Genomic DNA, 25,386 nt, shown 5'->3' on the forward strand with positions numbered 1-25,386 from the left:
TAGCCTTTCCCAACATGCCATTAAATAACAGAAATAAAATACCATTGCACTGCAATAGAATCAGAGCTCTTGTAGTTGAGCTTTTTTTTTTATTGCTGCACTGATAGTACTTAGCATTCCCAAGGAGGTAAGCAAACCATCTGTAAATACATTTCAAAGATGCTTCTTTCTCCAAGTGCAATTGCTAGGTACTCATGCCTTTTCAATTATATGAATATGAATGACTAATATTGAAGAATATGGTATCTCTTTGAGATACTGCATAGAGGGATACATACTGTAAAAAGACCGGGATCAACATAGAGTTCTACTGAATAACCAGATGTTCAGGGGCTTCTATATGTGTGTATGCAAAAAAAAAGGGGAATTACATCAGATTTGTAAATACAAAGACACATCAGATCTATTTGGTACAAAGAAGTATAATGACCTTTGTAATAGATCCTGTGTTGTAAAGCTAAAAACTTAATGAAAAGGCTCTGCTTCAGAGTAATCAAATCACTTTATATTATTGCATCCTGTCAGTCAGTCCCTCTATTTCCCATTGGTTTTGCATAATAGCTTTAAAGATGGATTAAGGAAGAAAGAAGAACTGGTTATAGGTGTGTTTCCCCTCATTTTCTGGAAGTGATGCTTCTGTGCTGCATGTGCATTTACTGTATATGATTATGACAACCAGATCTCTTTCTGGGCAGGATGCAGTCTGCCATAGTTTACCCACATTGTACTTTGCTCAATCCCCAACTGCATGTTGCATCGGAATCTTATTTCACCAGGCAACGGGTTGTGTTTTCTTTTCACTGTAGGGAACAGTCTCTGGGCAATGAAGGCCAAAACAAAAGTGTGTTTGTGAGAAGAGATGACAATTCATGATTTTAGAGCCTTACCCTGGTTTTAGAATTGAAGCATTGAATGAGACTATCAAAGCAGAGATGTTGACTGGATGAAAGCAGGGGACAAATGTTCTTCCTGGAGATAAAACTTTCATGTTCTGGTGAAAGAGACGACACATTTTTCTTCACTCCCATTTCTATATATTCTGATATATAGAATAAAATTTAGTACTGTTGCCTTAAACTGAGTGGAAGAACAGTTGCCTGTGTGCTGGAAAAGAAGTATGTCATTGCTTTTTAGGGTGTCCAGCTGTTAATAATCATCTGTTTTTTATGTAGTCATGCTTTTTCTTTATCTCCTTATATTGCAGACTAAAGCAAATGCTTGTTATTTGGCATTTAAACAGGCTCACTGAAGAGGAAACCTCGTGCTTCTCTTTCCATGTTCCCCCAGTTGTTTTGGTTTAGTAGGTTTTCGTTAGAACCTTTCTGGAATTTTGCTTCTAATTTCTTAATTATGCTGTCACACTTGCTATTTTCGGGGTTATTTTGGTATCTCTTATACATGATATTGTATGTAACATAATATGTTTTTGGAAGGTCAATATTGTTTCCTAATACTATTGTTACTCTTATGGTAAGAGTGGAAATGAATAATACTCAGTTTTAGCAGGTTTTATGTGGGAACAGACTTTAGCACCAGTTGGACCGTGCGGGGGTTTTTTGTTTTTAAAAAACCCAAATAAGTAGTCAAATCTATAAAAGGAATATTGTTTCAATTTAGTGATCCTGGAATTTCAATTGTGTTTCATAGTGTAATGTCCCATATGCCTTCAGTCTCACCTAATGTGTAAAATGCTTTCTCTTCTGTACTCTTTGGCTGCTTGTGTGAGCTCAATCTGCTATGCTTTGTGCATCTTGCTGGAATTTGACAGGAAGGCCTGCACAGATCTGGCAGTAAGTGTGTCATAGGTAAAGTGTCTCAGTAGGATTATGGATGAGTACAATGAGGTTCTCACAAGCTGAATTATCTAAATGTTGTTTTTAAGAATAAGTGGAAGATAACAGAAATTTCTTTTTCACTTAGTTCCAGTTAATTGAGCAGCTTCCTTTTCTTGTTGCTGAAGTCAGCCAACCAGGCATTAACCTTCTCCAGCACATGTTTCTGTGTTTTTAAGACCCAGGGTACTTTACACATGAATTCTTTCTTCTGGAACAAGTTGGGCTGACAACTGGTAAGGCAATCTTGAAGCAATGCAGTGGCACAGAAGTGTAAGGGGAGGATGGGAGAGAGGAGATGTACCAGCAATTCCAGGACTAAAACCAAAAGAACAAGTTCTGTGGGAAGGCAGAACACGTCATTTTGATTGCTGACTCACCATGTTGGCCTGCAATATTATCTTACATTAATGTGATGACACTGGCCTGGTTTTGAAATAGGGAGGCAGAAAATAATTTTTCAGGGATACGTCGCTTATAAAGGTATACTACTTTGACAAATATTCTGATCACTGGAAATTCATGAAGGTTGATTTAGGGTTCTTAACTCTTTAGAAGAATTAATAGTAAGTAAAATTTACTTTTTTTCCAGTTGAAGAAAAATGAAGTTACAAATACATCCTTTGAATTGACAAGTTAGGTGAATGAAGTAAATTACATTCCACACCACCCCACCCCTCTCTTTCCCACTTTCTCTTTTACTCTCATTCCCATTTATTTTCATTCTGTGTCAAAAGATAAGGTCTAGGAATGAAGGAGACTCCAAAATTCCTTTTCCTAGGCTAGCAAGAAAACGTGATAGGTAATACACTGGTTAAGAGTCTTGAATCTAAACCAAATTAAATACAATTTCTAAAACCAATTTCAGTATTCCTAGTTGGAAGTGTGAAAGTGAAATTTATTTGGGAGATTTGTTTAATTTTTTAGCTTGTCTAAAAGACAGCTAATATGGTTGTTTAGGGAAGACACCCATTATGGTGCTATTTATTATTTGTCTTTTCAGAGATTGAGGTAGCTAACAAGGCATCCTTTAATAGTAAGAGTTCCTAATATTTTTTAAAATTAGTGCAGAAGTTAATGTACCTTTGAGTTGTATAGCAAACATTTTAAAAATGAGAGAATATGTTAAGACATTGTAGCTTTCAGGAGCGGCCCAAAAGAGTAGTGTTGAGAGCATGGTGTATATATACAGGTGGGAATCTGCTTCCAGAGGCTGTTACTTCTCAGATTGCTCAGGTAGTAATGGTGAAATTCTCAAAGGGAAGATCAAATGACCCGATGGCATGCTGAGTTTTCTACAGCCATTTCGTTTTGCCAAGGAGGAAACTTAGCTTTTTGGTGTTCTCACAATCTGCAAGATGCTGCTGTGTAAGAGTTCTTGCTGCCAAACTTAGAATGGTTACATAAGGTAGAATCCTATTGATCCTGGGGGAGGATGGTGGGCAGAGATTTCTTCAGAAACTGGAGACTTTGTCAGAACAGATACTGCAGAGGCAGAACTGTTGCAAGAAATCTAGGTCTCTTCCCAGTGTGTATTGAAGAAACTTTTTGCACTGACAATTGTTTTGTAATTTGCCAAAATTTCTTTACTCAACTGGCCATCAGTGGTAAGTAGTCTTTGTATTCTGTGCCTTGCGGAGGTGAACAGAAAGGTGTCAAACAAAAGCATGCTTAAATGAAACTCGTAACTGCAGCCATGAAGGACTTCTCTTCATGTATTTTTCACATATCATTGACCTTGTGACCCGTGGCCAGCAGATTTTTCCATGAGGCCCATTCCAATCTCTTTGGTAATTTTAGATGTTGTTTTAGTAGGTTAAATTTATGTCAAAAACCCATTAAGTCCAGCATGTACTAGTAACTACAGAATAAGTTCCAGTCCTGTTATTTGTCCTGCTTACAAAAAAACAAACAAACTGCTGATTTGGTGTGAAGGAAAGATGACAAGTGCAGAGGGAGGGCAGTAACTCTTTTTTGGAAATGTTTGCTTAATTTCATTTAACTTCCTGTGGGAGCATTAGAAGCCCTCTCCTTTCTCTTTTTTAGCTGTAGGAAAAAATGCAACATGGACCTATCAAGGAGTGGGCATATTTTTTTATAGAATCTTTGCTTTTTGAAATTTGTCTACCAGTGTGTGAACTTTACTGTCTTTTCTGATGTCCCAGCAATAAATTGGCAAATGAGAAAGAACAGCAATGCTTCTATACTAGTCATATTAAATACATTACAGACATCATTTTGGCATGATTATGTAAATCTAGGGATGGCACCTCTTAGTCTATGTGGTTTTTTTCCCCCTTACTACTTACTGTTCATCAGTTAAACATTCTTGAAAACATCATTAGTGAATTATGTGAAGCGAATGGTGAATGTTCTGAGGTTTAGGCCTTTCTATAGAGGCTCTCATCTTGGGGCTGCATTCATTTCAACCTATTTTTCATTTTCTCTGGGGTCCTTCATGGTAAAGGTGCATTTCATGTAAACTTATAAATCTTCACTCTACCCTGGGTTGTTTCAGGAAAATGATGCAGTTTGAAACTAAACAATCTGCCTACTTAAAAGCTGCAAGAGTAGCTGCCTTCTGGAAAGCAGAAAGTTCAATAGGAAAAACTGGAGAGAAGAGGGTGGAATATGATGAACTCATAGATTGCCTCAAAAGCAAAAGTACTTTCCTATTTTTACAAGAATAGAAATAGGGATTGTGTTGTTCAGACTACATGTGGAAGAAAGTTTTCCTTTTGCATGTAAAGTGTGTTTTGGCAGTTTGGCTGGGAGAAAATGGGTTGTGGAGGTTTTTAATTTTTCAAGTGAATGCTTCAGAAATAAGTCATGTCTCAAGTCTCCATTTTTATTTTGAATAAGGCTAATAACAGGAGTGGCATTATGAAAACTTCATAAGAGATTTGGAGCTCTCTTGAGAAAAGATTTGAAAACTTAAGGCTTGGATTTGTCTAGAAAATTTGAGCTACAGTTCCTTAAATAAAGGATTTTATTTATCCTTAAATGTTACGTAAAAATGAAACTCAAGTCGGAACAGAACTTGGTGGAAGTGCTGCCCCACAAAAGACTCTTTAGTTATTGTATCACAATTGGGTTGTAAATATTAAAGTCATGTTCTTTATCTCTTCAGATATGCAATAATTCCTCTCATTAGCTAAAAATAGTTAACATTAAGATCAGTTGAATTCAGAAAGCCTGAAGCAACTGAGGCAGGCAGAAATGGTAATTTACTAAGTTGGTATGCAAGAGCCTAAGTATTGAGAAATAGGCTCAAATCAAGTGACCAATACATTGAAAATTTGTATCATGTAATAGAACTGAATGGTGTTTTCATTACTGGAAAAGAAAATGTGATTTCTGGAGATCATGAACTAGACCTCAGAATTTTTGACAATGGCAGTTTTCATGTAATCAGCCATGTCTTCCATGAAAAATATATGCCAGAAGTGTGTAAACTTTGACTCTCTTCAAAAACTAACAAATTATAAATAGCTTTATATTATCAGCTGTAGAATATGCAGAGGAATGTATGGCTGGGTACAGGTAACCTGTGTCATCGGGAAGTAAAGACTTTTCTTTCTCCTCTTCACGTTTCATATCACACCTGTTCCACATGGGTTTTTGCCTTCGAAATTTGCAGGGGTGCTCGCAGTGGAGTGGGCTGTGTACGGTAGCATTGCTCAGAGGCATTTCTTGTTTTCCTGTGACCTGCAGAACAATGTCCGTGCTCTTTACTGGAGAGCAAAGTGGCCTCGAGGAGCAAGGATTGCCCTGGCTCTCCTTGGCTCTTTCCTGCCCTGCAACTGCCATGTGATTTAGATGAGTGATAAGGGAGAGAGAGTACAGTCTGACTTGTGTGAGCTTTCCTTTTCCTCCTTTGTCATTGATATTCAAGGCTAGCTGTAGTAACCCGATGCCCTCCTTTTACAGAAGTCACAACCCTCTCAGACCACAAAAGATCTCTTCAGACTGGGATTCCCTTGACAATCAGCTTTATAGTTTAAGCAGCTTTATGCAATACTGACAACAGTGACAGTTGAGAGAGGTAACTAGGAGACTTCTTGTATTATAAATACTTGGCTTGGGAGTATGTGCTTAAGAGTCTTAAGCTGCCTCAAAGAGTATCTTAATCTGCCTTAATTCTTCTTATTATATTCTTTGTCTGAAGTAGGTGGAGATGCACAATTTTTCTTTTCATTTAGATGAAAAGAGAAGTTCCACACCTGTCTCACCGAACATTAATTTTTTATATGATATTATATTATTTATTTGCTTTACTAGACATACTTACAGAATGTAGAAAGAGAGGAGAAAAGGAGGAGTCTGTCCAAAAAACTTAATTTTATATATTGTATTTTCCCATTTGAAATCAAAGCTTTGCTTTGAATCATGAACATTTAAATGATTTTTCCATCTGGCATGTAATGGAAGATTCTGAGGTCTAGCAGTGGAGAAGAGTAACTTCCTTATCTCTTATATCTCTGTGACATAAACCTACTTCTTTTTCTCTGTCTAGGACTGAGCCAACTTAAAATGTTTATGTTGATATCAGCAGGATACAAGCTTCCCCAAAACCACCATTTTCCTTATGCTTTTGGATATGGGAAGGGAAACTGTAGGAGAATGTAGGAGAACACAGGACAGCCTATAAAGTCATGGCCTTGAGGATAAAACAGAAGTAGAGATGAATAAAGTTACTGCTCTGATATTCATAAATGTTTACTTTGCTGGTAGATATGTACTTTGTTATTATTGAGGGAGGAGAAAAGCCATGACTTGCCAAAATGTGCTTTCTAAATTTATGACTATTTAGAAAAATAACATTCATTTCTAAATGTAACATGAATAATTATTTCCTAAGTTTATTTTGTCCTAGTTTAATGCTTATTGTACAATGAGAGTGCTCTCTTCTTTTAAGTAGAAATCATGCATGAGCTTAAAATCTTTTACTTCTGAATGTTGCTGGTGGTTGTTCTTCTTTCCATATTGTTTAACTGTAATTGGTGTACTAGAAGGCTCCTTGCATGATCTTGTCCAGGCCCTCGGGCAATGGAAATGAGTAGGTACTTCCAATAAGGACATCAGTTTATGAGAATAGACATTTGACCTCCAGTTGTTCTACAAATTATTGTCTAAACAGTATTTTTCAAATGCAGGTGCATTTCTGAAGTCACTTCAGGCTGAGACCTGTTTAATTATTTAAGCCTAGTGCTGAGCACTACAAGAAGCAGTGGAGAAAAGGTCACTGGAGCAAGAAGAGCATGTCTTCTACAAAAGGCCCTGATGTTCCACTTGATTTTAGTAGGATAAATACACAGACACTAGGAAACATTAAGAATTTAAGGTTACATGGGCTTTTTATCATTGTTAGTAATGGGACTGGAAATTGCCTTTTGTTAGTGTAATACTGTTTGAATTTTTAATACTACAAAGCAAAAGAAGTGCTTTAATTGTTTCCTTTTCTGTAACAAATTATGAATATGCTCCTACACTAAAAATGTTTTGAGCAAGACTACTAGTGTGATACTATGGTGGTTTGGTTTTCACATCTTAAAGGCTGGTACTTGAGGTGTTGGGGTTTTTTTTTCAGTTCTCTAAAGTCTCAATTTTATTTTTATGATTTGATGTTATCATTGAGAAGGAGTTTGTGTGGATGATATGAGATGAAACTAATGTGCTTTGTCTTTGCTTTAGTCCCAGATTAGAAGTCTGTTGGATTCTGTTGGTTTAGCAGACAAATGAAAACAATACACCACAATTGTCTCATTGTCCTATCCATTAGACGTGATAATCCCCAATAGTACTGGAAATATGCATTGCCTTTAAATCTAGGCTAGCGCTCTGGTCCTTTTAGAAGGAGCGGGCTCTTTTTCTGTGCCTGTTGTTATTAACAGAGTTCAGGTAAGTATAAAAAAAAGTCTAGTAAAAAATAGTCTTATTTGATCTACTACAGGCATATGTAGCTACTTTGTGATCTTAGTTGCTTTTGCCTTCTCTGTGGCCAGTTTTCCTGTAGGGTGAAGAGTGTACAGATTTATGTGCTGTATAGACTACTAAAACTGTTATTGAGCAATTGCATTATGCTGGTAAATTGTTCCCCAGTGCATGTTTAGTGCCCCTCAGGACAAAAGAAAAAGAAGCTTCCCTGCCACCACCTTGTGTCCTTCTGACGCTATTTCTGATTAACTTGCTTTCTCTGCATTACAGTAACAAATATCTTTAATGGCATTTCATTGTACATATGATGCCCCAAGTTTCATCAAATGAGGAAACACTTTTACAAGTTTGGGCTTTCAATTTCTACTTGCAGGCACTCAGCAAGCAGTAATTTTTTTGAATTTATTGTTGAATAGCAGATAAAATGCAGTCATTTTGCAAGATAAAGCAATTATTTTCTTTAGAGATCAAACTATTTTAACTGGCAGAACTGGAACAAAATAGGATGTCTAAGCAATGCATTGTTACAAGGGCCAAGACTGTGGTTCAGATATTTGGTCTTTTGCTACCTGTGACCTTTAGTACCAAAGTTTTTCTATTAAGCAGCTCTTCCTCAGGCAGAAGTGAGGATCAGTACACCAATGTTGCTTTGCTGCTGCCTTTTGCATTACCTTTATTGGCTAAGTAGGTTTAAAACTGCACTGCAGTAGTGCAGGACAGATGGAGAAATGGATTGTGTTGGGATGCCTGAATCTGAACTACCTGCAACAAGCCCTCACTAAGACTGATGCAACTGCTCTTCACATTGGATGAGGGCAATAAAAGTGGGTCACCAAGTCAGGATAGTGGGCAGCTTTTGTGTCATTAGCATCATTAGTTTTGGCTTTGTTTGTAAATATTGCCATCATTTTAGTCTTGTTCTTTGCTTGCTTTGCATGCCCTTTGCTGGTAAGGATGGAGATGAAATATGCAATCAACTTCTGACTCATTCCCTTCACACTGGCTCAAGATTAATTTGAGAAGGATTAAGTGAGAGTTGAGTCACTAAAAGTCACGAAATCAACCATGAAGTTCTGACTTGCTGTATTGGAGGCTGTGTCTTGCTTTCCATTGTTTTGCATAGCCCCAGTTCACAGTGGGTGTGCAATCCAGCCACAGTTTGTACAGCAGCTTATGCTAATACATTGTGTTACAAATCCTGCTCTGGAATTGCAGGCTTGATTCTGTTTCCCCCAAGGGTAGAAACAACAAAGGAGGACTGTGAGATCAGTTTAAAGAATGGAGATGAATATTATAAAACCCGTACAGGTGTTGAGCTGCTTTAATTGCTTTGTAGCTGCACAGGGAAACTTGAGGACAGATACTGCTCTGAGGACATGGGCTGGTAGAACTCAGAGTAGCTGGATCATGCAGCAGCTCCAGGGCTTAGGGGTCTGACAGCAGTCCAGCCAGCAGTTCCCAGCAAAGGCTCTGATTGCACTGTTTGGTAAAATAACACCTCTAGCAAGAGTTTTAACAAAGTTAAGATTATGTTGCCTTAAAACTTATAGTCACAAATTTAGAGGAATCAGGAATCTCTGCCCCTTGAAGATGATCTATATGGTTTTTAATGAATGTGAAGATTATAGGCTTCCATCAAAAAGTAATATGACTCGAGTGATTACTCTTAAATTTATGGACTATAATAAAACATTAATACAGCACATTCCTGTTGAATTAGCCCATAGCATCCAATGTTTGTGTTATTTTCAATAGAACTTGATTTGAGGATCCAAAAATGGAAAATTATTAATGAAAAGCAAGTTTTCACCCTCATCGACCTTAGTATGTGTTTCTTTACAGACCAAATATATTTAAATTTAGGCTCTTGTTTACAGCTGAAGCACAGAACAACACTCTAATATTTTACCCCTTCCCCTTCACATCTGTTGTGGTACAGAAGATTTGTTTAAAATGGTTCATAAAGATGGTGGCTTTGACTTCTGATTTTGGAAATCAATGCACTAAGAACTTGCAAATTCACAAGAGACGATGAAACTATGTGGGGTTTAAATTTTAGGTTCTTGGATATGACAGAGACAAAATTTAAACAATATATTTACGTTCATTTCTATGTATGTGTAGTCTTCCTCTAGAAAGCTTAAAAATAATTTACAATTCCAAATCTGAATAAGGAACAGCACTGAGTCCTTCAAGACAGTCCCTACCTCCCTCTATATAAATACAACTATTATTTAAATAATACAATTAGTGGCACTTTATTCTTGTTATGTTTTGTCACTGTCAGAATGAGGTTTTGTCTGTATCAAAATACTTTGGGCTAGTTTATTTTATGAAATAACTTGAACTGACTTTGCCTTTTGACTTCAAATCTTCATAAATACAGATAACCCTCTTGTCTCTGCTGTCTTCATTGTTCTATTAACACTGCGTGACACAAACAAACATTTTCAGACTTTATTCAGAGAGTAACGCAGTATTTATTTAGAAATCCATTCCTGTTTTCATGTATATAGCTAGAAATAGTGTGTATGTGAGCATATACACCATCTATTATTTCAGAAGGTTCAAGTGCTCCTGCCATAATCACTTATGCTACAACAGAAGCTGGTTTTCTGTCCAAAACATTAAAACTTCTTGTACTTGTGAGGTGAACAACTGTCAGAAACTTTTTAGATTACTTTTTTTGTTTTTGTTTTAGCCTGTGCAAAGATTACGTTTCAGCTGGTGTTGGACCCGCCTTGTCTCCAAACATTAGTTTGGTGTTTCACTGACCACAGATATTTGCCTTCTCTCCCATAGAGAGAGAAGGCAAATGGCATTACTCCACTGAGCTTCCTCTGCAAGTCTTTAGAAAGACTGGAGCCCACTATTTAAAGACCATTTAATTGAGCCTATCTCTACTTTAAATATTTTAATCTCTTCTCTTTGCTGTTTTTTCTGGACTCCTTACTGAGTTTTATCATGATTGAAAGACCTGGAGGTGCTCAAAGTGTAGCTCTTAAAGAAGCGTCTCTTTTAAGTTCAGTGTATCGTGGTGCAGCACAAGCCTTGGGAACAGTCTCCAGCAGGGCTCGTGGAGTAGCGGTCCAGCTGTTTTTCCTGCCGAATTGCACAGGGAAGAGTGGAGCGAGGAGGCAGGTGGGCTGACCGCGGTACAGCATCGTGCCGCTGAGTGAGCAAGCGCAGGTGGTGCTAACAACTCATTAGTTCATTAACTGCGGGTGGTGTTGTGGCTTAATATGCTTATTGCAAGCATGTAAATCCAATAAAAAATAGGTGAAATGACCTTATTACCTCTCCCTTTTGTCATGACAGTGCTGTCTCTGATACGGGTATATAATTTATTTGTTACCCGCTTTGGTGTGAAGAGCTAGCTAAGGCTCAGGGCTTTATGTACTGTGTTAAGAAGAGATGTTGGTGACAGCGACTTTGCTGAATCTGTTCATTGAGTATGGAAGGAATCGAGCAACAGAACAACAACCTAACCTTACTTCAGACACTGATCAGTTAAAAAAAAAAAAAAAGGCTTTAATGTTCAGAGAAAGAAATTAGCAACTTCTGTTTGTGGTGTATTAGTTTTGATCACTCCCTCTTATCCTTTTTTTTTTTTTTGCATGGAACGGGATTGGCTAATGTGACCACTAGTCATTCAGCCCTGCAGAGGTTGCTGTATATGGTTCTTGATTTGATGAAGGAGACTAAAACAATCTAGTAACTATAGTGAATAATGGTTGTTTGGACCTTGGAACAATGAAAATTTTAATCCATTTCTTTCCGAGATGGAAGAACACAAATGCTTCATACCCCTCCCTGTTATAGTTTAAATTTTTTATTTCTTTGGCACAAGGTTCTTTATTCAGGTTGGATTTGGTTAGTGTTGAGTGTCAGAAAGTAAGTGACAGTACTTTGGATTTATAAAGCACTTGTTTAGTTCCTAAATGAAAAATTATTCTTTTCCATTGAAAGAGGGAAGCTCTATGGCTGCTTATGCACTAGAATAGCTGGTAGAGTTATCTTTAGAAATCAGACTAAAATCCCATTCAGACAAATGTAAAATGTTCAGAACTCTTTGTTTCATGATTCACGTAGGTTTAGGTGTGCACAATCACATTACTTTTACCTTAGTAGGCTTTTAAGGTAGCTTTTAAGTCACGAGGTCTTAAATTTGGAAGACCTGAAATCCTAAGTTCTACCCTAGATGAAAGCTTTTCAGCAAAGTGCTATGGCCAAGGGCTAAAACTTGTGCAGAGTCCAAAGCTGCAAAATACTGATGTTTCCTTTAATTATGGCAATTTGAAACTGGCTCAAATAGAAGTTATGACTATAAAAATTAAACATATGACTGTCAGAAAACCAGTCATGTCCAGACTCTAATGACTTGGAAAGTCATCTATAGTGAACCTCACTACCAGTCTAACAGAGTGTGTGACTGAATTCAAGTAACTGTTATTTCAATTTTTCTGTTAATCCACTTGACTCTTGAAGTACAATACCTTAGCCATGTAGAACTAGTCTTGTAGTAGGAAATTCAGTGGCTTGATTTACAGATGGGCTAAGTGATTTCTTAACTCATTAATACATATGAATCCATCAGTGGGGAAAAAATCTTGCAATTCTACTTATTCTAAGTGTGTAAGCATGATTAATTTTAGATTCAACCTGGAAATAAAGTGGCTTTTTCTTCCTTCCCATTAAAAAAAATCTGTATCTGTTAAATGGAAGTGTTCATGAAGTGTAGTAAGCTTGGAGAGAGCAATTCTTGAAGTATTTCATGAGTATTTTGAAAAGCATTGTGGAAGTAGGGAAGTAGGAAGTAGTCTTCTGTGTTTCTTTCAACTATGAAAATTTCTTTGAGAACCACCAGTCTGCTTTTCTGAAAATGTTACTCCTTGTGGTAGCTTGTTAAATGGCAGCTGATGATATGACTTTGTGTATATGTGAAAGGCTATGGCACAAATCAAACACACAGAGAGGACTGTAATACATAGGTTACTGGTAATAATCTACATCCACGTGATGGAAAGTATTCTAATATACACAAGGGGAAGTGAGGTGCTTATTGTAAGGCATGCTAGAGATTTATCACTTTAAAACACTTTATAACCATTTAAAAATGTTTCGGCATCCTTTTGATTAAAAAAAAAAAAAGCCCAGACCAAACAGACAATGACACTGAAATATTGGTGATTTTGGTGTGTTTGTGTTGGGTACACTTTAAGAGCATCTTGCTGCTTAGCTAATGCTTACTCATTTATTCTGTTTTCATATTGGTCAACATATTGGGGTATTCTGTTGGTGGAAGTCTAGTGCAGCACTGGGTATTCCAGTGAACAAGATTATTATAAATGTTCCTTCAGAAAAATCCACCTGCATATTGGAATTGTGCAAATACCACAAAATTATAATGAAATGTACCGTGGTTTATCTTGTGCCACTAACGTACTTATATTTTGTTTAGGATATTAAAGAATAAACAGTTTAACACATGGCAAGCTACTTCCAAATAATTCTTCAAAGGACTAGAACAGAAGTGTGAAGTAAAAAAAAAAAAAAATTAAAAATCACTGTTTTCTTGGTTTCTTCTTTAGCTATGAAGAGTAATATCAGTGTCCAAAAGAAGCAGTTTTCTGCACTGCAAATGATTCCTTCTCCTGCTTAGAACCAGACCTTTTTTAATAGTTTGTATAGTTGTCAGTAATTTTAGAGCTCTTTTGAAAACAGTTATTTGCTTCCACTTCTGTGTCACTTTCTGTTCTTATCTGTGTAAATTTTGTCCTTTTCTGGGAAGAAAGACACTTTTCTTTCCCTCTGGAAATCTCACTTGACATTTAGCAAGGAATGTTTGTAAGAATGTCAGATTGATGAGAGATGTTTGCTGAAGTCTCACAATGTTCATTCAGCTGAACAATATCTGTTGTTAACAGCTATAATTATTATGAGCAGGTTTAAAAGGACAAGCTTATTGCTGTACTTTGGCAAGATGCTTTTGTGCTGCTGGTTACTCAATAGTAATACTTGGCACATTATACTGCTTTTTATCAAAGTGCTTATGGATATGGGCTAATTAAATGCATCAGAGGCTATCTGTAGGTCTCTTGGTTGAGAGGAAGTAAATGACAGCTTACATTGTACAATTTGTGGATGTTTGGATTCATAATGACAAACAAGAGATGGAAATATGGCCTTTGTAATGGAGATATGACTCTTTTGCTGAAGTTTTGTCTGGGGCTTTCAGATTTGGCTTCACATTTCCATACCACCTGTGGGAATTCGGTAACTAAAAATGAATCATTAAAGTTGGAAAAAATCTTGACTGTCATTGTGTCAAAACATATAAAGCTTTTCTTCTCTGGTAAGACAAGACAGCACAGGTGTGGCTCTGAAAATCAAGGTGAGGTAGCATGGATCACCTTAGTGAAGGTGCTGGAAGCTGTTTACAAGTGAGAAGTTCCAGGAATGCTGGGAAAACTGACTTTTGGAGTTACAAATGTGCAGTATTTGCAATACAAGCAACATGACCTGAATCTTACTGTTCTTTAGTTTTTACCTGGGATCTCTTCTATCAGACAAGTTGCTAGTGATTGTTGTTCTGCAAAGAAAAATGAAACAAAGCCTGCAGAAAAATGAAACAAACCGGCTTACTTGGATTTAACACAATTGTCATGTGTCTTCTAATTTTTCTTAGCTAGCCAAACATGGGATGTGTAATAAGCAGGAGAGTCCTGTCTTACATTGAGTGTATTGTACTTTTTATTATGCAGACAGCTCTGGGCAGATATGTAATCAGATAAGTACTTGAGCCCAGGCTCTAGTGACTATTTGTGCCAATTGATAAAAAGATTGCTGCATAGTAGCCTAAATGGTAATTGGGCCATATGTTAGGAAAGGAAAGCACGTGTGTTGCCAGCTGACTCTCTTGAATGTACCTGGCAGAGCAAGACAATACCTTACCTATGTATTTCATGTGTATGACACAGGAAACTGGGAATCATAATGTAGCTAAATAGGTACTGGAAATGGGAAACTCTTTTCCTAAAGTTTTTTTGAGATAACATTGTGTTTGTGGAAGTCTTTGTATTGGTCATCCTGCTAGTTTGATGTAGAAATATCTACATAAATTTCTCTTACAGTTTGGAGGAAGGTGATAGCAAGTGAATTTCAATACATTAATTTCCAAGCATCATAAACTGTGTTATTTGCTGTTTGGGCATTTATACAAATAATCACAAAGAATTAAGAAATAATGTTTAGCTGATTATTATTTCTAGTTAACTGAAATATGCTATGACCAGCTCTACTGAACTTGAAACCATGTGACATATTTGAGCCTTTTAGACTTGAGAGCAGTTATCAAGAGATCTTAGAAATGGATTTTCTTGAACTTTGTGTGTTCCTTTTGGATAAGCAAGCAGAATTCACTTTGAGAAGTTCTACATGGTTGCTAATTCTTATTGTGGTGCTAATTCTTATTATTCAATAATAGCCATATTTGTTTCAGAAGTCTTTCATGTGTAGTGACTCTTCATAATCTGACACTTATTTGGGCACATAAATCAGAATTGAGCTTTTAAAAACTCAGGCTTTTGTTTGCACTGATGTTGTTTAGATTATCATATTTTAACTTTACACCTTCTCACTCCTCACTTTATGTATCTGCAGCTCTGAATGAAACATTGCTGATGATCATGAGGCTCTGGCTGCTCACTGACATTGCTGGGAAACTGTAGTCCCTGTCACCCTGGGCTGACTTTTGAGCTTGCCAGGTCTTTTTCTTTCAAGTCCTGAGGTGCTGATAAATAATTATAGAGAAGATCATTCACCTTTCTCTAGGTTTGCTAACATCCTGTGAGCCTTAGTCCCCACTTTACAGCCTCTCTTTTGAGGAAATTGTCTGAACTGACCCTGATTAGCATTATTAGGGTGATTCATCAACCTTAAATACACAAAGCTTCTGGGTGTGCTTTTTAGGATTTTTGTCTACTTAACATTTTTGTGATGTCTCATGTAAGGAGGTGTTATATTCATTTTGGGAATGATTTCTGGTAAAATGGAGCTTATGAAGGGAGAGACCAACCCACTGGGAGGCTACTAATTAGGAGAGAGTAAAGGATAATCTTTAGGTGTGAGTTTGAAAGGATGTCAGTGGTGCCTGTCCACAGAATGATCAGCTGTACTTGTATAATTTTTGGCAGATGTCTAATTTCTTTTTAAAGACCTCCAATGATGAAGACTATGCGGTCTCCCTAGGCACATTTGTCCCTTACATGAAGCTAGTGAGCTGGCATTGAGAAGTTGGCTGTAGAGTTTCAATATTTATTAATGCAGTCAGGGCCCTCATCTGTACACCAATGTACTTTTCCTTATTCCCATCAGCATGTGCTGGATGACTTCACAGATTATAGTCCTTTAACTAGAGCATGGCAAATTCTGCTAGAGATTAATATTCCCAGGCTCAGTGCACTTTGTATGTTCTGCCAGACTATTGCTGGGAAACCTGTGGATTTGTTTTTACTTGGGACTGGTTCTAGGGAAATTGCAGGCATTTCTTCTGGAACCTGGTTGAGTAAAGAGACAGCTGCTAAGGATAGTCACGTGATGAAACATGTAGGATTTTGTTTCTTCCTAATATCTTGTGGCTTGCTATCTGGAGTCACTTTGCTTACAACTATGTGATCTTCCCTCCAGCAACTGAATATGTTTTCATAAACAGAACATAATTGATTTGATAATGCTTTATGTGAGTAGGGATGTTTCCATACTCAAAAGGTAGGGATACCAGATAAATGGTAAGAGCAGATGGCACTGTCATTATCAGAGGAAAACAACTAGAGATGTTGCTTGAGTGGGGGAAGTGAATCAAAGAATTCTGTGCATAAGCATGCTCTCAGATGTCTTGGTATACTTAGCATTTCAGATTCAGCTCTACTGCTTTTGCTACTTTGCTCTTTCAGCTAGAGGCAAGTCCTCCTTTGCTTCACAAAGAACCATGGCAGAGCTGTTGACTTAGGAAGCAGCTGGGTGGGAGGACATAGTAAAAAACTGGTCTCCCATGGCTCGAGTCAGTCTCAGAGTACTGAGCGACCAAGAGGAGGAACAAAGATGAGACAAGGTGGGAATCATATCAGTTGCGGAAAAGAAGCCTTGCACAAGCATCTGGAGCTAAGCAGTCTCCTTGTTTATTTCTCCAAGTGGGCTGTCCAGTTTTATCTCCCATATGTGTTTAGCTGCTTGCTTGCTAAGATTTATGGAGTCTGCATAATGTGACTGCATGCTAATCAGCTTTCCTTTTAGAGCACTGAGTTGTGTAATTGCCTCTAGGATGAACCAAGTCAGTGTTGAAACTTTGGCTGTGGGAGAAATGCAGTCCAGTGGTCTTAGTTTGGGGCTAGAAATAGAAATTTTGGTGTGTTGCCCACTGATTTGTGAGTAGGTTTTTGTCACAAAGTCACCACCCTGAAACAGAAAAAAATGGAAGCCCAAAACTTTCTGTAAAGCACTGGCTCTGTAAATGAAACATTTACTACTCTTAGTCTGTCTGGAGATATGTTTCTTTTAAAGCGGTTGGAGACATTGCTGTACGCAGTTGTAGAACAAAACATTTTGTTGTATACTTTTTGTGTCACTATTAAAATTTTAAATTTTATTTCTTATTATCATCTAGCTGTGTGTTTTTTTTTTTTTCTGATGTGAATCCTAATTAATATAAGTGTTTTCCCTAGACTTTTTGGTTTGGATTTTTAAAAATAGAATTGAAAGTATTCATTTCCCCTCTCCTAAATCCTTATTGTTGTGGCTGTTGAGTCACTTATTTCACATATCATGTGTTAACTGATATTTTTACTTGCTATTTTATTACATTGGTACTTAGGCTCTCCAGAATGTGTTTCTATTGTGCTATTTGCTATGCAAATATAGGAGAGATCTGATTTCTCCCTGCAAGATTCTGTGCTTTCATGTGTGACCTGAGGGGCAAAGATTGTTCAGACTTGGAGAAGAAATTACGGTGTGTGAAAGATTCTTAGTATATTAAACATGATGTAGGCAAAAAGAAAAAAAAAATCTATTTTAGGAGTCCGGTTCTCTATTTATAGTTCTTTGCGCACCTTTCTAAGAGATACATTTAAAGCTGCATCATCTGACGTGATCTAGCAATCAGCTCTCTGAGAAGGTGCTCTTTGAACGAAAAGGCACGGAGAGGCTGCGGGAGATCAAGAAGCAGGTTCCTTAGTGGCCCTCATGGCGTTAATTACCTGCGCAAAGCCCTTCCCCGCCTCGCCGCTCGCCCGCAGGGGCAGAGCGCTGCCGGCCGCCCCTGGGATGCCGCTGCCCCGCGGCCGCGCTCCCGGGCGCTGCGGCACTCGCTCCTCGGCAGCGGGCCCGCTCCCGGCTGTCAGCTTCCAGGACGCTGCCGGCAGCCGGAGAGGAGCTCGGGAGTCCCTAGTGGTAACGGCAGGGAAACAAACAGCTCCTTTTTCCCTCTTTATCCTCGCAAAAATGGGATCGGCACCGCAGCTGCGTCGCGGTGAGCGCTAACCGGCGGCTTTGCTCGGTGCCACTTGCTGACCTCCTTTTCTTTTTGGCGTGCTGTATTTACCTCCTTAGCTGTGTGGCTGCTGTTTTGTGTCACACTTGCAATAAGTTCTCAGCAGGACTTCTCTGTCCTTCCAATTTTCTTGTATAACTGTATTGCAGTGTCTTTATCCTGAAGGAGCTGCTGCAACTGAAGAACAGTAGGAGTAAATAAGTTGCTTTGCGTGCTTTGCTTGTTTTCCTTTTCCCTTCAGGCCAAGTTCTTGATACTGCAAAACAAAGTTTTCCTCTATACTCTGCCAGAACCTGTGAGCACTCTTTTTATACTAATTTTTATCATTTTACTGGGATCCAGGGTAAAAATTGACTTGTTACTATCAACCTGTGTACCTTCTATGAAAAACGCTTGTGAAAGGTTGTGTGTGTGCTGGAATATTGATGATGTCGATGAGGATGTGAATCTCTAATGCCAGTAGTACTATGGCATGTTGCCAGGTACTGCATCTCCTCTGGTTTTTCACCTTTCAGCTGAGGTACCTTGTCTCTTAGCTACTTCTCACTTTTATGCTGATGATTTTATGAAATATTTTGCAGATCTGTAGATGTTTGATTATTACTTTGGTCTGAAATATATTCCACTATTTCAATACCCACCATGAGCCCCTTGCTTGTGACTTTTACACTATGCAGTGCAAAGAGCAGTTTTGCAATCTGTTGTGTGCCAGTGGTAAAAAGCCTGGTCAAAACAGTCAGCACCAGTGACGATTAGTAACTTAGGTTTTGTATTGAACAGGCAGGGTACAAGTGTTCATGTTTCACCAAGTGTGAAGTAGGACATAGCAGATTGGTAGGGTCTGCAGCAAAGAACAAATGTAACCTTAAGTGGGATTTGTATCCATGTATCCAGGTTGCTTTCTGTTGTCCTGTACCCAAGGGCTCAGAAGTCACGTGTCACTTTCTGCAGAGTTGATGCTGTAAGTGGAGTTGCTTAAGGCTGTGTATAAAACCTCACTACAGGTATAATTTAACTATTCTCTCTTCAGCTGCAGAAGAGTGAAGAGCACTGTCTCTGTACCTTGCCACTCCGTATGTGCTGCAAAAGATTTTTCTGTCATATCTATGCCCACATGTATTTTGTTCCTCTTGCATAATTCATTGTTGAAGAATTTGCATTTCCCTGAAATTGAGAGTTCCAAGAGTGCTTTGTAATGATGGGAGAAATGGGGACAGAAGAAGCTGACTGTTTTTTTTTTTTTTTTTATTTTGATCTAGCACTTTTGCAAATTTATTTATTGTACAAAAATCTCTTAACTAAGAGGCAGTTGAACTGGTGCCAGTGGAATATTTCAGACTTTAAAAGTGACAAGACCCATTTATATTCATAGTGGAAGAAACATTTTCTGAGCTGCCTCAGCACAAGGAGACCATCTGTCTGTGACCCCTGCTAACCTGGCAGTGAGGGAGAGCTGAACCTTTGGCTGTCTCCTGTATACAGACACCCATGAGCCCTTTTTTTTTCCTCTGCAAAGTCAGTTGTTTACTACATGTTTGATATGGGAGACAGTCATGGGCAAATGGGTTACTGTTTTGGGCAAATACACAACGGGGAGGTTTTGGTGTGGTGCCAGGTAGGGAGCTGTTGTCACAGATAATAACATCCAAGTAGCCTACACAAGAACCAGTCTCTAGTAGTTGGGGATCTGATAAAACACATAGAATATGTATTGGGATAGTTACAGCTCTTGGAAAGAGCTCACTGTTCTTGAATAAGAGGTAAGCATGTATGCTAAAGCATGCATGTGGCTTTCTTCACAGATCATCGCGTGAATATCTTTCACGTCGGAATCCTTTCTTTTAAGGCAGATGAGCAAAGGACAATTCCAAGAAACTCTTGACTATTATGTTTTAGTAGCTTAGTTTTTATTGTACTTTTTTTTTAATGGATGTAACATAGCTTGCATCAGCAAAGATTTAAAGTGCATAAAAATGCATAATAAGAGAAACTTGGTGAGAGAGCAATTAGCCCTTATTGAGGGGTAATCCTTATTTTATGCTACATCATTGAGTCACAGGAATACCCACTATTGTCCTAGGTCTCCCCAGTCCTCTGTCTTCCTTTCCAGTGTGTCACTCTAAAGGCTTCAACCTCTCTTAGAGTTTAGTACCTTGAACATGCGATGGAGGCCATATCAGGTTGGGATGTGGTTCATCACAATATCAGTAACACTGTTGATGCCACACATGCTGCCCTTGATGGAATGATGCAAACCTAACAGACAAGGTAATCAATTGTAGCTGAGAAGTACTTAGATGAGGGAGGGCATGCTGAAAGTCTGGTGTGATCTTTCCAGATCATCACTCTGCTTAGTATAATTAATGAAAATCCCCTTGATGAAATGAAATATCTATGTGCTTTTTTTTTTTTTTGGATGGGGGGAGGGGAATAAAATTGGGGGGAGGAGTTTGGGGAAAAATAGAGATACAGCTTTTGAAGAACTTAAATGACCAAATCTTGTTGTGAAAAAAGGAAAATTGTAAAGAATTAGGCAGCTCAGGTATGCACTGTTTCACTGTCAAATTATTGAAACTAATGTCTGTGTCACTGTTTGCACCACTGCAACATGTCTTCTGACATCTCTGGCAATTTCCCTCTTGACTGAGAATCATTTTTCATCTTCATGATGCACCAGGAATCTTTTATCAGCACTGCAGAAGTGTGGTGTATGTATTCATAGCTTGACTTTGAAAGAGAGGTGCTTACAATAGGTTAAGAGCTCAGGCAGCCATAATTTCCCTTTTGGCAATGCTCTGTTTGATCCTCTTTTGCACATCAAATAAGTACACTGGAGGTCAAGGGAAGTGGGCAGTGTAACAAACCTGAATGCTGACTGACACTGCCTAGAAGTCTATGTTAGTTAAAACTTGTATTCAGACCATTCTGCCACTGTTTTTATGTTTAAAAACAAAAATGTTTTCAAGTTTCTGCCAACAACCAGAGCTGTCCAATTTAAATTAATCAGTTATTTGTCACTGTCTAGCATATTTTGTCTGAGTTGTTATACATTTTTTTTTGTTGTTTTCTTCCCATGTTTTACTGGAGCAACAATAACGTGGAGACATTTGTCTTGCAGAAAAAAATCTCTGAGAATCATTCAAACATGTTTCCTTGGCTTTGTCATAGTAAATTTGTATGTCTAGGAAATGAGACTGGTTGCTTGTTGTTTTCTTCTTGTGCTGCTTCTCAATGGTTAGGTACAATCTCAGACTGCTTCCCTTGAGAAACACAAACAGCAGTATGATATTTAATTCTTTCACAACCAGAAACAGCAAGTGAATGTAAAATTGATGTAAGATAGATTTTATGAAAAATACTCTATTCCTGTTGTATGGTGAATAAAAGGCCTAACTAATATAAAATTTTAGAAATATGTATATGGGGTTTTATTGTGGGATTTGGTTATTATTTTTGAAACAGCAAAACTGCTAGGACTTGTGTGTGTGTGTATATATATGTGTGTGTGTTTACTTTTGAAAACTACATCCAGTCACAGGGCACTACTGTAAGGGCCAGGCACTCCAAAGAGCCGAGTGATTATGGAGTAAATTTCTTACCTCAGGAAAGAAAATTGCTTTCTAGTCATCCAGGGCTGTAGGCAACACATCTATTTCTTCTCACGTCAAGAATGTGGTTTCTAGAGTTAAATATTTGGAACAACTGTCAGCAGGTTGTCTTTAACATGTGGCAGAGAGAGGGTGTTCAGGCAGTAGTTGCTTTTAAATCTAGAGTTACCTTTATTATGGATTGTGCTGTTAGTGCACTGCTTCCTATAACCCTACTGCAGTGTAGCTGAAAAATGGGAAAGTACTCAAGAATGGCTCACTTGGTTGCTTCTAAAATTCACCGCCACCTTCACATCTTATGATAGAGACAAATCTCTATTAAAACTGCTGAACAGTTTCCTACCGGTTGTGTCATAGTAGTGTCCTTGTAGAAAGGTCCCATGACATTTAGAGAGTTTGGACAGCAAGTTAGGGAGCTCCAAGGGTTTTATTTTATGAAAATGCTGTCCTAATTTCAGCAAAAGAAGACATTTCTGAATGGTTGGCTTTTTCCAAACACTTCCAAAAACAATAAACAGAGGCAAATACAGAGACAAGATTTTATCAGTGCTTTCCTTCCCAACAGCTACAGATATTAAAGCAGATGACGCTTAATGCCAAAGAAAAACCTTGTTCTGAATGTTTATTCTTCTGCTAAAAGGGGCAGTGCTGATGCCACTGAAGTCTTAAAGGAGTTTTGGACAAAGACAAAATGATAATTTTTGGAAGAGGAGCATTAGCAATAGTCATCATGCACAATCTTTTTAGTCTTGAGCTTCAGTACTGAAGTGACTTCTTACAGCTCAGGAAGGCTGATGTAAACACAAGACTTCTGAGATTAATATGAATCCTGTAGCATTTTGCAGACCTTCAGTTGTGTAAAGAACTGGAGCAAAATCATCATTCCCTAATTTGACAATAGAGACTTGCCTTGTTTTTGAACAGGATGTGTGATCTCTTTTAACCTTTCCACCTCTAAGGATATCAACACATGGAAACAAGAGGATTTTTCAAAAATAGAGTATTGTGATGCTTTTCCTTCAGTTGCTGTGCACCTGTGTTACTCTGACCCAGTTCAGAGATGGAAATGGGCCTTTTGTATTCAACAATACACACTTAGCCTTTATGGCTGGTGATGGAGTAGACATAACTTTTTGGATGCCAATAGAAAGCACATTTGTTTAATTGACTCTGATCCTTCACTCTTACCTGCCCAGTGGGATGCTTCAAAAGGAGCATGTTCTTCTGCATAGATTGTATTAAACAATGAAGGTTTGCTTGATGCAAAAATTATTCACTGCATGTCTGCCATCTGTTCTCCCAGTCTTTCAATGCTCAATCTGATCAGTAGAGCTCCTCAATTATTCGAGTGAAAAAACCTTGAGTGAGAAAATGGCATTAATGTTTTATGCCACTTTTTTTGGCTGAATAAACAATACTGGAGTATACAAAGGATTAATAGATCCTTCCTGTTGGGCTTCAGCTGTATTATTATGAGAAATTTTGTCTGCTAAAATATGAGCCTTACAGTACCTCTGCAGGCATAAATTATTTGGTTGTTCCTCTTGAAGAATAGCTTGTTGGCCTAAAAGCAATTTATTTTCATTTACAATGTACTATAGCTTTCATATTCTTTTTCCAGTACACGCCCCCATATGCAATGTGTTACCTCATTGTTTGTACCTTAACAAAGAATCAAATCTAAGTTTTTGTGAAGATAACTGAAAGCTGATATTGCACAGAGATGACCAACAAAAAAAATCTAAGACACAGCAATTTACAATAAAAACAAAACCATGAAATGTTTGTGCCTCTTTTTTGCTGTCCATATGGGATTAGGGTATTGCTGTGGGAGCTTGGGATGCAGGTTCTGGTTTTGATTCCTGCAAAGTAATTTAGCAGATGAAAGCTGCTGGCCTTGATTAGGTAAAATAAGGACCCAAACCTGAACATCGTGGTGAACAAATCTCAACAGTGGTCTCTTGCTGAGATGGCTGTAACTTTGTGTTTTCCTTTTTTTCAACAATCAGAATTGCCTACCAAAGTTTATCTAACACTTTTCAAATGTAATTTTGTCTGAAATTGCACGAGGTCAGAGTGCATATTGAAATTTTCTTTTCCTGCTTCTAGGCATTGCAAGAATAATATAAAGAGGTTAAATTCTGATGTTTCCCTTCTGACACTGACAGTGAAATTTACTTTTGTGTGTGGTAAATTTAATCCCACTTGAGCGCTATAAATGTGCATATGTATGCACATGTGTTTGCAGGGCTGTCTTCTGATCAAGACCTAAGTGAGCTTAAGGTAGGTTTGATGCTGGCTCGCTCCACAGGATTTTGTTTCATTGCATTGTAATGTTGAAGTGCACAGAAGTTTCAATCAAGTTAAAGCTACACAAACCTCAAAATATCATGAGTTCATGACATTATATATCCTAACTAGATGTTAAAAGGTGTTGATTTATCAGACTGCTGCCTGTTCCTTCAGTATGCTGAAAAATTTTTACGAAGTATTGGTTAAAGTCGCTATGGAAAATTTCAGGCTGTTCTGTTCTTACCTTTGTAAAGATTTCAGAGTTCTAACTTTTTTTGTCTCTTAATCTTTCTTTTTGTTGCTATGTTGCCTTATTTCTAAATATTAAAGGTGACTTCTCTGTAGAACTGAATTTGTGTGCTTAAGGTCAGTAAAGTTTTTAAAAGTCTCCTATTGTAGAACAGAAGAACAAAGCAGAGTTTCTTTATTGTTCAGAGAGCACTGATGCATTTGTTGACCACCAACATATTTTCTAAATATTTAGGGGATGTAAAGAAGGCATTGTATTAATTGAACCTGTTCCAAATCCGCTAGTATGGTTTGTATTGTGAAAATATTTTAGCAAGTTCATGATAATGTTTTTATCAGAATCAATATACTAATGAAAGCAGAATTGGGTGTTATATTTTGGACTATTTTTTTTACAATATGTTATCTACAAAGGCTTATTAGGGGAAGTAAATTACTTACATATGGAAGGTATGTTGATCAGAGCTGATTGAGAGCATGTTTGTGATTGAGTTTTCCATAAACCAAGAAAAAGCAGAATCTTGTCTCTGAATTTATGTAATATAATGAGGCATGTTACTGGAGTCATAGAACCGTATGGTTTTGAAAAGAATTTGAAGATCATTAAGTCCAACCATTAACCCAGCTCCACTGTGTTCACCACTTAATGATGTCATCAAGTGCCTCAGCCACATGTTCTCTTTGAATGTTTCCAGGGATGGTGACTCAACTGCTTCCTTGGTCAGCTTGTTCTAGTACTTGATAACCCTTTCAGTGAATAATTTTTTCCTAATATTCCATTGGAATATTCCATAAATAGTTTGAGAATCTTATGTTGTCCCTCTGAACCTTTTCCTGAGAACAATAAAAAGAAAATAGAGAAAATGGGGTGGGAAAGAAATATGTTGTATTTCTCTCACCGCTCTTCTCAAACAGAATAAAT

At 37.7% G+C, this 25,386-nt stretch overlaps 1 protein-coding gene across 3 annotated transcripts in view; it reads left to right on the forward strand.

Moving 5' to 3' along the window:
- LRRC4C (leucine rich repeat containing 4C) overlaps positions 1 to 25,386 on the forward strand; it is a 486,647-nt gene that overhangs the window by 2,677 nt on the left and 458,584 nt on the right. The gene's annotated exons all lie outside the window — the stretch shown is intronic.

The sequence above is a fragment of the Anomalospiza imberbis genome, chromosome 6, assembly GCF_031753505.1.
Source record: "Anomalospiza imberbis isolate Cuckoo-Finch-1a 21T00152 chromosome 6, ASM3175350v1, whole genome shotgun sequence".
NCBI lineage: Eukaryota > Metazoa > Chordata > Aves > Passeriformes > Viduidae > Anomalospiza > Anomalospiza imberbis.